Source organism: Cherax quadricarinatus, chromosome 65 (genome assembly GCF_038502225.1).
Source record: "Cherax quadricarinatus isolate ZL_2023a chromosome 65, ASM3850222v1, whole genome shotgun sequence".
In the NCBI taxonomy this organism is placed as follows: domain Eukaryota; kingdom Metazoa; phylum Arthropoda; class Malacostraca; order Decapoda; family Parastacidae; genus Cherax; species Cherax quadricarinatus.
Genome location: NC_091356.1, coordinates 19839532 through 19854217, shown reverse-complemented (window position 1 = coordinate 19854217; position 14686 = coordinate 19839532).

The following is a 14686-nucleotide window of genomic DNA, read 5'->3' as shown; positions in this document are numbered from 1 at the left end:
ACACAAAACTCACTGCAGAATGTCTTGAAAGAAAAGCACTTAGTCACGAACGTTCCCGTGCGTAGCGATGGCGCGGCGCAGCACGCACGAACCCCAACGAATTATGTTGCCACGGTAGCACACGTATGACTGGCGTGGCTGTGCGTAAACTAACACAGAACACGCCAGACTCACTGCAGAATGTCTTGAAAGAACAGGACTTAATCACGAAAGTTCCTGTGCGTAACGGTGGCGCGGCGCAGCACGCACGAACGCCCACGAAAGCACACGAATTATGTTGCCACGGTAGCACACGTATGACTGGCGTGGCTGTGCGTAAACTAACACAGAACACGCCAGACTCACTGCAGAATGTCTTGAAAGAAAAGCACTTAGTCACGAAATTTCCTGTGAGAAACCATGCGTAAACTAACATGGACCTCACAGGGAACATCCCAGCATTCGTGCGTGCTCCCACGAATGCGTGGTCCACGCACGAAGGCGCGAACCGTGCGTAAACTAACACAGGTCGGCGAGAAGGAGTCACTCTGAACACTGAGCGATCCACTCTGAACACTCCAAAACCTCCGTATCGCGTTCTAAGGTCTATGACTGATATCAGCAGAGGGGTGCCGTGCACAACCGCACTCCACCGAGGTCAGGCAGCCCTGCATGAAGGTGAAGACGACGCTGGTACAGGTTCCCCTCCCCAACGGGGATCGCAGGGATAGAGTAGGGAAGACTTCACCCAGCTACAAGAGTGCAGAGGCCAACTGTCTGCCCAGGGGCAGGCAGCCAGCTACGCACCAAGTCCTGGAGCGGGATGAAGAATTCCTCTTCTCTTGCCTGTTCCAATGCCGAGTGTCGAGGTCTGATCCTCCCAACCAGGAGCAGGAGCAGGAGCAGGTACGTCTTGCCAGTGCAGAAGCCAGTCGAAGAGTCAAGTCTCGTCTGGTCTAATGCAGAGGAGGGTGCTGAAGTTTGTGTGGGGATTTGGGAGGGCATGGTTAAGTAAGGAGGTAGTTATGACGGATGTTCGGAGAGGGGGTTTAGGTTTGTTGCCTTTAGGACTGAGAGTAATGGCTGTATATATCAAGTGGAGGTATATGAGGGAAGGGGGTGTGAGGGGCGCTAAAGTAGGAAGAGTTATGGAGGAGGCACGTAAATGGTGGAGTGGGAAGGAATTGAGGGTTTGTGAAGATATGTTGAGATTTTTATTGACAGTGCAACAGGTGGATAAAATCAAAGTGAAACGGTTGGTGAGGGTAGTGAAAGGTCAAGGAATTATGCAAGGGGTAGCAGTGTATCCAACGTATGATTGGGGGGTTATTTGGAAAGATTTTAGTAAGCTTCGGATACCGGCTAGAGTAAGAGAATTAGTATATAGGTTTATCATGGGGATTCTGGCTTCCAAGGAGGTGTTACGTAGTATGGGGTTTGTGGAAGAGGCTTTTTGTCAGTTTTGTGGTGACGTTGAAACGGCGTTTCATGTGGTCTTTTTTTGTACCTCCTTGGAGGGGGTGAGATCATGGATGGGTGGGGTTATCAGACTGTTGGGGGGGGGGTCGTTTGCCGCTTTTAAGGGCTTTACTACTGGATGTAAGGGGAGTTCCTAGGGATGTTGGAAGGGCTATAATGTATATCATAGTGGATTATCTGGACATTTCATGGGGAATGAGGGGATTAAGGGGTGATATGAGGATAAAAGCGTTGGCGGCCAGATTCTATAGGACGAAGTGTAGGAATAAGTTGGTTTATGGGGCGTCTTGGGAAAAAAGTTTCCCGGAAGGTTATAGGAATCTCACTGTGGGTTCCCTTGGGCGGGGTCCCTGAGGATGGACAAAGGAGTGGTCTCCTTATGGGGGGATGTAAAGGGGGGGGGTGGTTTTTGGTTTATCTGGAACTGATGTAGTGTGTAAGAGGAAGGTAGTGAGAATTAGGTATGGATGGTAAGCCATGTTTCACGAGAATGTTTGTCATAGTGAGATATAAGTGTGGTTTCCAGGGTTACATTTCTAAGCCTGATGGTTATGTTCACTGGGTTTAAAATTTCCTTGAAAGCCAGGATACCGAGCCCTTAGGATCTCGTTTTTAAGTAATTAGATGGGCACGTTGGTATCAACACAAAATTTTTCTGAGATACGTGTCAGTTCTTTTGGGACTGGCACATTACAGCAGCCGTATTCTTATAACTACTCTAGTTTTATTTTAGTCTCGGGTTCTTTAAATAATTTACATAGCCTAGTATTGTACCGCTAATGTGGCATGTGGTGTATTATCTTGCATTTTGAGTGTGAACTTCACTATATGCAAGGTTTTGAATGTTTGTAATTCATGGTTAACATTAATATTTGATATCATATCGGTGGTGTATATTCTTCTACTTATTACAGTGTAGGTGTATATGAATGTAATGTTTCATATCTGTTTGAGTCTGTAAATTTTGTGTTTTTGTCTTGTTCATGCACTACCAACTTTTAGGTTTTGATGAGGTCAGGGTATGACCTTTCATTAGGATAATTCAATGTATGTTATTTAGAACGGGGACTGTACATACGGGGAGGGGGGGGGGGTAGAAGTGTCAGCTGTGTCTGCACTGGCAATAATGATTATTATAAAAGGAGGGTTTATAGGTTATGTATATGGTTGTGGGTTATGTATATGGTTGTAATATGGCCTTGATCTATGGTGTTCTTAAAATGTACCGGGATTGTGTACTAGAGGTTTTGTAATATCTAGTATGGTTTTTAATTTTATACTATAATCATTATTGTATTTGCTCTGTTTATAAAATTCTGTATTGTAAGGATGTGGAAGGTTGGGTTTTCAATATTGTGGTGTATGTGTTAGGTATGATGCTCCTGTTTAGCCAAGTACTTGTGACATGCAAGTAAACTATATGTATTTTTTCTGTATACCGATCTGAGTTGTATATTAATTTAATTTATATATATGTATGTGTGTGTGTGTATGTGTGTATATATATGTGTATATGTATGTATATATATATATATATATATGTATATGTGTATATATATGTATGTGTATGTATGTATTGTCATCAATACTAAGTACTTCTATAAAGTTACAGTGGATGTGGTTGGTTTATTGACTAGTTTGTAATGTTGGTGTTTAATTTCATGTTCGGAGAGGTATGAAGTTCACTGTATGTACCATTTATTTTATTTTTCACCGTGGTTTGTATTGTTAGTAATACAATGTATTATGTATATGCAGTTTTTTAAATAAAATATAAAAAAAAAAATGGGAGCAAAATAAACACAGCAGAAAAAGTTTAGACTTATATTATCCTTCACCAATTTAGAACAGCAATATGTACACTATGTACAGTGATAAGTATAGTGCACTCCACGGTAAGCAAAGCAGAAATAGAAGCCACAAGGTAGCAGACCGTGCTTCAACCAGCTCTAGAATGAGAATGACAAGGGCAGACAAGAGAGCGGTACCCACATAACCTCTGCGATTGCCAAAACCATCATCTTATTGGCTAGAACCTGGTCCCTAGTTGAACGACGGGGCCCCATCATCAACTGTTAGCAACCTGGTTCGCTGGTTGGGGGAGATAGCCTGTAAATGAGGGTGTGTACATGCGCCGAATAAAAGGTTACGTACTCTTTGCATGCCACATTTGGCAAGAATTTTATGCAGAGAATTCGGAGCTTTGAAATTAGAAGACATCATCTTTTGGGACTGTAGACTGATCTTCATTTAATTAATGCATTTCCTAATTTACAGTGAAGAAGCAATCTTATATTATATTGCTTTAATATTAAATGAGAAATTTTAATGTCTGGATGTTTTAGCAGTTATTTTTTTAGGCCATTTGATCTTTCAAGACGATAAGGAAGAGCAACTTTACTATTCTTTTTCAGAAAATTTCTTTATACCCTCTAACAAATTCTCATTCTATTTGTCTATGCTCGAGTTTTCATTTTTTGTATTTGTTAGTGCAGCTTTAAATGTTCTGAGTGAGTATGATGTTCTACAGTCACGATTTGCTTTACAATCCTTCTACTTGTACGTATTAAGTAGCCGAGTTGTCGGCATTATAATACTCATGATGGTGTTTGTCATTTACTGAGGTAGATTTATATCTTCTTTGTCTATTCCCTTGATCTATGAGCAAGTTATGAATGGTCGCAAGTAAATCATTTTTAAATTTATGTGTGTGCCAGTGGGCTCATAATTCTTGCAACATTGATCCAAACAGTGAGTGAAGTTATCTCTATTTAGCTCTGATTGCCAGTTATATCATCGAGATTAACAGTTGTAAGTCTTGTGAAGTGATCATATTAAAGATAAAAACTATGATTGAGGCAAGCATCGATTATAATACATTGAATCCTGAGAAGAGGTGTAATATGTCACCATAAGAGTATATCATACAAGTCGGGGAAACACTTCCTAATGGAGACAAAAATGCAGAGAAGTTTTTAAATCTATCCACTGAAGTTATTGATTATCTTGCTCATTACATGATATAACTTTTGTTCATGCAGTAGTGTGCAAACATTTTAGAGCAAACAAAGCTTTATCTATTGGTATTATGAACACAGGTATAGTGTGGCCTGTATACCTGGTCGCAAACAAAACTAAGTAATAGTATATGACTCCTATTTTCCCTCACCAAATTTCACTAATTATTCCACCACTGTACAATATGTACAGTGGTGGAATAATTAGTGAACAACACTGTGAAACAAGAAGGCAAAAGCAAAAGCCACAGAGTGCACCGTGCTCGACGAGCAGCCCAGACAAGTCTGTCAGTTCACTTGGCATAAGTGAACCACGTTACTTCAGCTTTGGCAGGCTTGTCTATGATTGGCCAGTGAACGATGCGTACCCTATAGATCGTTAAATCCTTAGCACCTGGTTTCCTGGTTAGGAGGCAGCCTATATGGGAGTTTGACATACCCTGAATAAAATATAACATATTCATCGTATGCCACAATTGGTCACTATTATTGTTCTGGGTATTATTGTCATTATTATTATTGTCACTATTATAATTTTTCTTATTATTCTTATTCTTATTATTTAAGAAATTTATAATGTGAATTACTTCCACCCTTTACCTCTCTGCAAGACATAGTCATTGTATAATATATATATCAGGTAACATCTGTAAATGATTTACTAATATTCCAGTTACTGTAAATATGTAAAGTAACTGAAGAATTGTATTAAATGGAGATTCTATCTGATTTTCTGTTGATCATAGTTTCAATAAGATTTCACTAGAATGTTGTATAGTATCTTGAAATATAGTTTTAATTAATTTTAATGTGTTAGGTTATTGTTCTAATAGTTATTCATTGTAATAATTATTACCAGTATTAACAATAGGAAGTAAATAAGTTTGAGCCATTGTTAAATGGTTTTTCAAAGAAGTTGTTTGTAGGGTACTTTGTAAGTTCGAAGATTGAAGGGAATGCGAGATTGAGGCGTTGGAACAAGGCGCACTTCATGGCTTTCTTCACTTCAGCAGCCTTTTCCATGTTTCCATATCGAATCCTGCTACAAACAGGTGAGTTTATAACTAGTGTAAATGTGAGAAGCTCTGACATTGACATATAGTTTTTTTTTTTTTTTGTGAAATAACCAATGGGAGAACATAACTTCCAGTCAGCTATTAAATGTGCATGTCTTGTACCTTGTATTATTTTTTTTTGTGAATCATTGTAAGAAATTACCTGTATGAGGTTTACAGGGTATTACCTGAATTATTACATGCAAGTAAATTGGGCAAGGTAAGTGGGACTTAGTCATAATAGGTCACAGAATTGTAACTCCCTTGATGCCCACTTATTAACCGCTCTCACGAAAGACTAGACCTGAATTAAATTAATAATTACAATATTAAAACCGCCTACTCTGGTAGATTAAACTGTGTGGACTGTATGTTTTAGTTGACTTGCTGGGTACACAAATAACTATTAGTACAACATATATAGTACAATGGTGTTATTAGAAAAGAAATTTATATTACAGTACACCATTTAATTACTGGATCATAATTATTATTTTTTTGGAAATACACCCAAACGCTACCACAACAGCCAGAGTTTACGAGGGCCAATGCAAAACTACTGTACATTATGGATAAGCATCACTTAGCTAAGGTGTACTCCTGGGAAGAATTGGAGTCCTCTATTTTTCCATTCTTGTTGCCAAATTGTAAGGGTTTTTCACACTATCCATATTCTTCAGTGGGAATGTATCAGCAATTTTTAAATTATTGATTGAGGCCGATATACACCCGCTGAACATCGAAGATGCCTGATTACATTGCAAAATTAATGGACCAGTGCTCATATGCTTTTTCAATATGGTGTCTGCTCGCAGCGTCACTCTCTGGCTGTTCTACAACCCCCCCCCTCCTCACTCGAAATTTCTTGAAGAGTCAAATCAACATTACAATTAATACACAGTTATTATGTTCGGACATGTAGAGAGAATGGAGCGAAACAGAATGACTTCAAGAGTGTATCAGTCTGTAGTGGAAGGAAGGCGGGGTAGGGGTCGGCCTAGGAAAGGTTGGAGAGAGGGGGTAAAGGAGGTTTTGTGTGCGAGGGGCTTGGACTTCCAGCAGGTATGCATGAGCGTGTTTGATAGGAGTGAATGGAGACAAATGGTTTTTAATACTTGACGTGCTGTTGGAGTGTGAGCAAAGTAACATTTATGAAGGGGTTCAGGGAAACCGGCAGGCCGGACTTGAGTCCTGGAAATGGGAAGTACAGTGCCTGCACTCTGAAGGAGGGGTGTTAATGTTGCAGTTTAAAAACTGTAGTGTAAAGCACCCTTCTGGCAAGACAGTGATGGAGTGAATGATGGTGAAAGTTTTTCTTTTTCGGGCCACCCTGCCTTGGTGGGAATCGGCCAGTGTGATAATAAAAAAAAATATATTATTCAAAATTACATATGCTGAATTTAGGAAAATTCAAAATTTTCCACATTATCATTGTATTAGTAACACATAATTATGAGAATTAAGTTAACTGGAGGACTAGTAACAATTTTATTTTTATTAACACATTGGCCATTTCCCACCAAGGCAGGGTGGTCCGAAAAAAAAACTTTCATCATTCACTCCATCATTGTCTTGCCAGAAGGGTGCTTTACACTACAGCTATAAAACTGTAGCATTAACAGCCCTCCTTCAGGGTGCAGACACTGTACTTCCCATCTCTAGTAATCAAGTCTGGCCTGCCGGTTTCCCTGAATCCCTTTATAAATGTTACCTTGTTCGTACTCCAACAGCACGTCAAATCCTAAAAATCATTTGTCTCCATTCGCTAACATCCTTATGCATGCTTGCTGGAAGTCCAACCCCTCACACACAGAACCTCCTTTACCACCTCTCTCCAACCTTTCCAAGGTCGACTCCTACCCCATCTACCCTCCACTACAGGTTTATACACTGTCAAAGCCATTCTGTTTCGTTCTATCCTGTCTACATGTCCAAACCACCTCAACAACCCCTTCCTCAGCCCTCTGGATACGTTTTGGTGATCTTGCACCTCCTCCAATTTCAAAACTACGAATTCTTTGCATTATATTCACACCACACATTGTTCTCAGACGTGACATCTCCACTGCCTCCAGCCTTCTCCTTGTTGCAACATTCACCACCCATTTTTCACATCCACATAAGAGCACTGAACTACACTCTCACACATTCCCTCTCTTTGCTTCCATGGACAACGTTCTTTGTCTCCACAGACTCCTAAGCGCACCACTCACCTTTTTCCTCTCATCAACTCTATGATTCACTTCATCTTTCATAGACCAATCTGCTGACACGTCCACTCCTAAATATTTGAATACATTCTCCTCCTCCATACTCTCTCCCTCCAATCTGATATCCAATCTTCCGTCACCTAATTTGCTTTATGCTTATCACCTTACTCTTTCCTATATTCACTTTTAATTTTCTTCTTTTACATACTTTACCCTAGTAACAATATAAGGTGTAAAAAGACATGTTTGCGAAACCATGTGACTAACTTATACTATTCTGTCTCTGTACTAGCCTATCTTGGTTTAACTATTTTAACATGTTTTCATTTTAATACCTTACTACATTTCTGTTTCTTATCAAAGATGTGGAGTGAAACTATTTCTCTAGTACCTTTTCTTCAACCTGTATCCTGCCCCAGTGTTGACCCTCTGTGTCTAACATATAACTTCCCTAGCCTATCTTTCATATTAAACAAATTCATTTAGTGTCTGTGACTTACACTTATTATATTTTGTTGTAATTTGTCTAATTCATCTAATACTAAGTAGTTTATGTGTGAGTGATGGCCTAACCTATCCTTATACCTATTTTGCTTTTTTGTAGAACTGTCTCTTTTTCTTATCATGTCTATCTTACTTATGCTAACCTGTGGCATGTATTATATGTATTTTCTTTGGTATCTGATAAATGTGTTAGCAGTTTCATTGTGTTTTCAATTTACCTTAGTAAAATGTATTATTTTTCTTTGCGTTAATAGTCTTTAATTCTTTTAAGTAAATTATTTTTGATATGTTCATTTTATTGTAGTTGAAAATTGTGTACTAGTGTTTTATCTATCATGTTCCCTTCCCCTTATTTTTGTAAGATCTCTTATTCCTTTTATTAGTAGTATCATTTGTTGTGAGTTTTGTAACTAAACTAGAAATACTGTTATAGGATTTACTATATTTACTAGAGCCAACCAAATTTAGTTCCTTTAAGAAATATGCAATACTACCAGAGATCAGACCAAGCCTGTAATCTGAAGACCTGAAGGGGAGAGGAACGTTCTGCGAGACTATCTGAAAAAAAACGAAAAAAATAGTGCATAATTATGGCATCATTTTGATGTAATCAGCTTGTTTCTAGCACATTTCTAGGTATCTTTTTCAATTTTTTTTTTGCTGCTAAGGTCATCAAGATGACAGGATGCCAATTCGGGTGTTTTTTTTTTTTTTACTACAGAAATTACGATTTCTATGATTGTTTCTATGCAAATATACTTGTTGGCATCTGCTGAGTCTGCTAGTGATCACTACGCACACCACCAGTACCTGTGACTTATGAGTCGCCGATCAGAGTGGAGTTATGATGGTGGGTGAAACGTGGCGCGCGGCCACCCTAGAGTTTCTACAAACTATATATATGTGTGAATAACTCAGGAATAAGCTATTGACTTTATTTTCTCTTTTTGCGAAGAGTTTTTATAGGAGCATCATGATTTTTTCACACGTTATTGAGGAATGGTTGTTCTATAATCAAAGAGAGGGGATTTGTGATATGTATTACCGTTTTGCTTTTATGAATTTTTTTCCCTAAAAAAAAAAATCAGCATTTTGTACAATGCAATCTATTGGCATTTCGGTCATATTCCTTCTAGGATGATTATCTATCTTTCTTGTGATGTCAACTGGAACATTGTACATCTTACCAAATTTGTTGAAAAAGGATTCTTGTAACACCTATAGAATATAACAATTTTATTTTTTTCTAACTATAAGGAAAAAAAGTGAAAAGGAACAAATTGTGGAGTTTCAAATGCTGCTTAATTCACAGGAAAAATTTCATTAAAATTAGAAAGAAAAAAAAAAGGCAAAAACGCTCCTCCCCCCCCCCCCCCAAGGTCTCCGTGTGCTTGCCTGAAGGCATATACATGTAAACTGCATCACTGAAACCTCCTATGGAGGGCCATAGGTTTTTGATGACTATGAAAATGGTCATGAGTTATCCTAGTATAATAAGATTTGACACTGTATTCATATTTTTAAATTATTTGGAAGTATCCATGTATAGATACATTTTTTTTATTTGGTATCAAATTTCAAATTCTATAATGAGTATTTGTTCATTAAATTGTAATTTTTTTTTTCTTATTATATTTCGTGAACCCACTGAACCATGTTTATAGGGTCAATTTCGGTGTAAACTGAGTTATGCATATTAAATATATCTTTACCCTGATAAGGTACCTACTGCTCAGTTTCCAGGCCACATTTTGTCCTACGAACCAGTACTAATCAGAACTAATACCTTACATGTTAACTTGCCTATATTATTCCTACTGGGTTTTTTGAACTCCAACCCAAATTCCTAATCTTTTCCATTGTAACTTTTGATTCTTTTACCTTTTCTACTACTAAAAGAACAAGGGGTGGCAGCATGTATTCCTATTTGAGATAATTGAGCCCTACCTCTCTTTTCTCACAAATTTTATTTCCTCTTTTTTTTTTCTATTTTATGTATATTTTACTTCACACCTGTGGAAACATAGGCAATATGGCATATTATGGTGCTCTGCCGACCCAAGGGTGGCAACTTTATTTCAAGGGGAAGGATGGTAAATTCATCCACATATTGAGGTGTAGTCATAGGTATGGCTGGCGGCAGACCAGTGGTACTATGTGTGATAGATGGGGTGACTAGGTCATCCACAACTGGTGAAGCAGAAGGGGCGTTAGATGTCACCAAAACAGTTTGCAGGGTGTGGGTGAACTGCCTTGCTCACACTTTCTAAAGGTGGGGCCAAATATATGGCAGAGGTAAGCTGCCTGACCTTATCATAGACTGTAATTATCCAAGTTATTTGAGTTCATTTTCTGTCCTGAAGTCAAACTTTAAACTCCATTTTTTACAGTCAATTCACAAGGAACTGTGTATTTTGCTGTGTACTACAATAAGACCAGATGCTGGCATTCTATTATTAGGAGGTAACCGATATCTTTAAAAAATCTTTAGAAAAACATTTAAAAAATGTACTTGCTTTCGTTTAGTAAAAACTCACTCCAGTGGAAGAAAATTTTCATAACATGATAATCATAGCTTCACTATCAGCAGCAACTCAAAAAAAATTCATTAAACTGAAGCTGACTAATCATTGCATGACTGATATGTCACCAACAGTTTGTTGTAATTTGTAAATTAATGTATGGATTAGAAATAAGTAGAAATTTAGTGTTTTCTTATGTACAAATTTGATGACGCAACAGTGTGTTAGCTTATGCAACAAGGCTACATACTACTTGGATATAGATATATCAGCAGAATCTCTTCAATAGTGAGACATCACATCGTTTATGCTGCACAGTTCTGATCTCAAGTCTAAAGATTAAATACAAATGCATTGGGGAACATACAGAGAAGAATAACAAAAGTAATCAATTGTGTAAATAATATATACGGGCATGGTCTAGGGAGATAGTGTTCTGATGATATATAACCAAGAACGAACTCGTAATAATTGATTCAAGGTAGATAAATTTAAATTTAGAAAGGATACATATAACTACAAGTATTGGTTTGGCAGATGAGATAATGATTAGAAAATACAACTAAATATAGGCTTCAAAGTTTAAATAAATAAGTGAAATAAGATGGGTTTATGAGAAACAACTTGTGAGAAACCACTTGTGAGGAACCACTTGTGAGAAATCACTTGTGAGGAACCACTTGCGAGAATCCACTAGTGAGAAACCACTAGTGAGAAACCACTTGTGATAAACCACTTGTGAGAAGCCACTTGTGAGAAGCCACTTGTGAGAAACCACTTGTGAAAAACCACTTGTGAAAAACCACTTGTGAGAAGCCACTTGTGAGAAGCCACTTGTGAGAAACCATTTGTGAGAAACCAATTGTGGGAAACCACTTGTGAGAAATCACTTGTGAGGAACCCTTGTGAGAAACCACTTGTGAGAAAGCACTTGTGAGAAACCACTTGTGAGAAAGCACTTGTGAGAAACCACTTGTGGGAAACCACTTGTGAGAAATCACTTGTGAGAAAGCACTTGTGAGAAACCACTTGTGAGAAAGCACTTGTGAGAAACCACTTGTGAGAAACCAATTGTGGGAAACCACTTGTGAGAAATCACTTGTGAGGAACCCTTGTGAGAAACCACTTGTGAGAAAGCACTTGTGAGAACCCACTTGTGAGAAAGCACTTGTGAGAAACCAATTGTAAGGAACCACTTGTGAGAAACCACTTGTGAGAAACCACTTGTGAGAAGCCACTTGTGAGAAATCTCTTGTGAGATACCACTTGAGGAACCACTTGTGAGAAACCACTTGTGAGAAACCACTTGTGAGAAACCACTTGCGAGAAACCATTTGTGAAAACCTGAGAAACCACTTGTGAGAAACAACTTGTGAGAAACCACTTGTGAGAAACCACTTGTGAGAAACTACTTGTGAGAAAGCACTTGTGAGAAAGCACTTGTTAGAAACCACTTGTGAGAAATCACTTGTAAGAAACCACTTGTAAGGAACCACTTGTGAGAAACCACTTTTAAGGAACCACTTGTAAGGAACCACTTGTGAGAAACTTGTGAGAAAGCACTTGTGAGAAAGCACTTGTTAGAAACCACTTGTGAGAAACCACTTGTAAGGAACCACTTGTAAGGAACCACTTGTAAGGAACCACTTGTAAGAAACCACTTGTGAGAAACCACTTGTAAGGAACCACTTGTAAGGAACCACTTGTGAGAAACCACTTGTGAGAAAGCACTTGTGAGAAAGCACTTGTTAGAAACCACTTGTGAGAAACCACTTGTAAGGAACCACTTGTAAGGAACCACTTGTGAGAAACCACTTGTAAGGAACCACTTGTAAGTAACCACTTGTAAGGAACCACTTGTGAGAAACCACTTGTGAAAAACCACTTGTGAGAAACCACTTGTGAAAAACCACTTGTAAGGAACCACTTGTGAGAAACCACTTGTGAGAAAGCACTTGTTAGAAACCACTTGTGAGAAACCACTTGTAAGGAACCACTTGTAAGGAACCACTTAAGAACATAAGAACATAAGAACGAAGGAACACTGCAGAAGGCCTACTGGCCCATGCGAGGCAGGTCCAAGTCTCCTACCGGCTTAAGCCAATGCACCCCACCTAGTCAGGTCAGGTCACCTACCTGTTAGCACAAGCTATCAGGTCTAACTCACACCCACCCACATCTACTCATGTATTTATCCAACCTATTTTTAAAGCTACACAACGTTCTGGCCTCTATAACGGTACTTGGGAGTTTGTTCCACTCATCCACAACTCTATTACCAAACCAGTACTTTCCTATATCCTTCCTGAATCTGAATTTTTCCAACTTAAAACCATTGCTGCGAGTCCTGTCTAGGCTAGATATTTTCAGCACACTATTTACATCCCCTTTATTTATTCCTGTCTTCCATTTATACACCTCAATCATATCCCCCCTAATTCTACGTCTTTCTAGAGAGTGCAGTTTCAGGGCCCTTAGTCTATCCTCATAGGGAAGGTTTCTGATACATGGGATCATCTTTGTCATCCTCCTTTGTACATTTTCCAGAGAATTTATATCCATTCTGTAATACGATGACCAAAACTGTGCAGCATAATCTAAATGAGGCCTAACCAAGGATGTATAGAGTTGAAGAACAACCTGAGGACTCCTATTATTTATGCTTCTTGATATGAAGCCAAGGATTCTATTAGCTTTATTGCAAACACTTATGCACTGTTGTCTTGGTTTCAGATTACTGCTAACCAGAACTCCTAAATCTTTTTCGCAATCCGTAATATTAAGATCTACATTATTTAGTTTATATGTGGCATGGTTATTGTACTGTCCAACATTTAGAACTTTGCATTTGTCTATATTAAACTGCATCTGCCACTTCTCCGACCACTGCATCAGTCTATTCAAATCTTCCTGGAGTGCTCGAATGTCCTCGTCAGAATGAATTCGACGGCCTATTTTGGTGTCATCGGCAAACTTGCCGATGTCGCTCTTTATGCCCTCATCTATGTCGTTTATGTAGATTGTGAACAGCAGAGGGCCCAACACTGACCCCTGTGGAACACCGCTCGTGACGCTTCCCCACTCTGATTTCTCCCCATTTATGCAAACTCTCTGCTGCCTATTTGTCAACCATGCCTCTATCCAGGAAAAAATTTCTCCTCCTATTCCATATGCTTTAATTTTCCTCAATAGTCTCTGATGTGGGACCCTGTCAAAAGCCTTACTGAAGTCCATATACACAATATCATATTCATTACCATGATCTACCTCCTCAAATACCTTAGTGAAAAAAGTTAATAAATTCGTAAGGCAGGAACGCCCCTTTGTAAAACCATGCTGAGATTCGTTGATTAATTTATGCTTTTCAAGGTGGCTACGAACTGCCTCGGCAATTATTGATTCCATAAATTTTCCCACTATGGAGGTTAGGCTTATTGGTCTATAGTTCGAAGCTAAGGACCTGTCACCTGTTTTGAAAATAAGTATCACATTTGCCATTTTCCACTTATCTGGCACCATGCCAGTTTGTAGTGATATGTTGAAAAGATTAGCCAAAGGTGTGCTAAGCTCCTCTTTACATTCCTTTAGAACCCTTGCATACAGTTCATCAGGGCCTGGGGATTTGTTAGGTTTTAATTTATCTATTTGCCTAAGGACCATGTCACTTGTGACCCTAATAGTGCACAGATTATTATCGTCCTGTTCTACATAATTTATCATTACTGGAATATCGCTGGTATCCTCCTGTGTAAAAACTGAGAGGAAGTATGTGTTAAAAATTCTACACATTTCCTTATCACTGTCCGTGAGCTGACCCGAGGAACTTTTGAGTGGGCCTATCTTGTCCCTGATCTTACTTCTGTATACCTGAAAGAATCCTTTTGGGTTAGTCTTCGATTCTCTTGCAACTTTAACCTCAT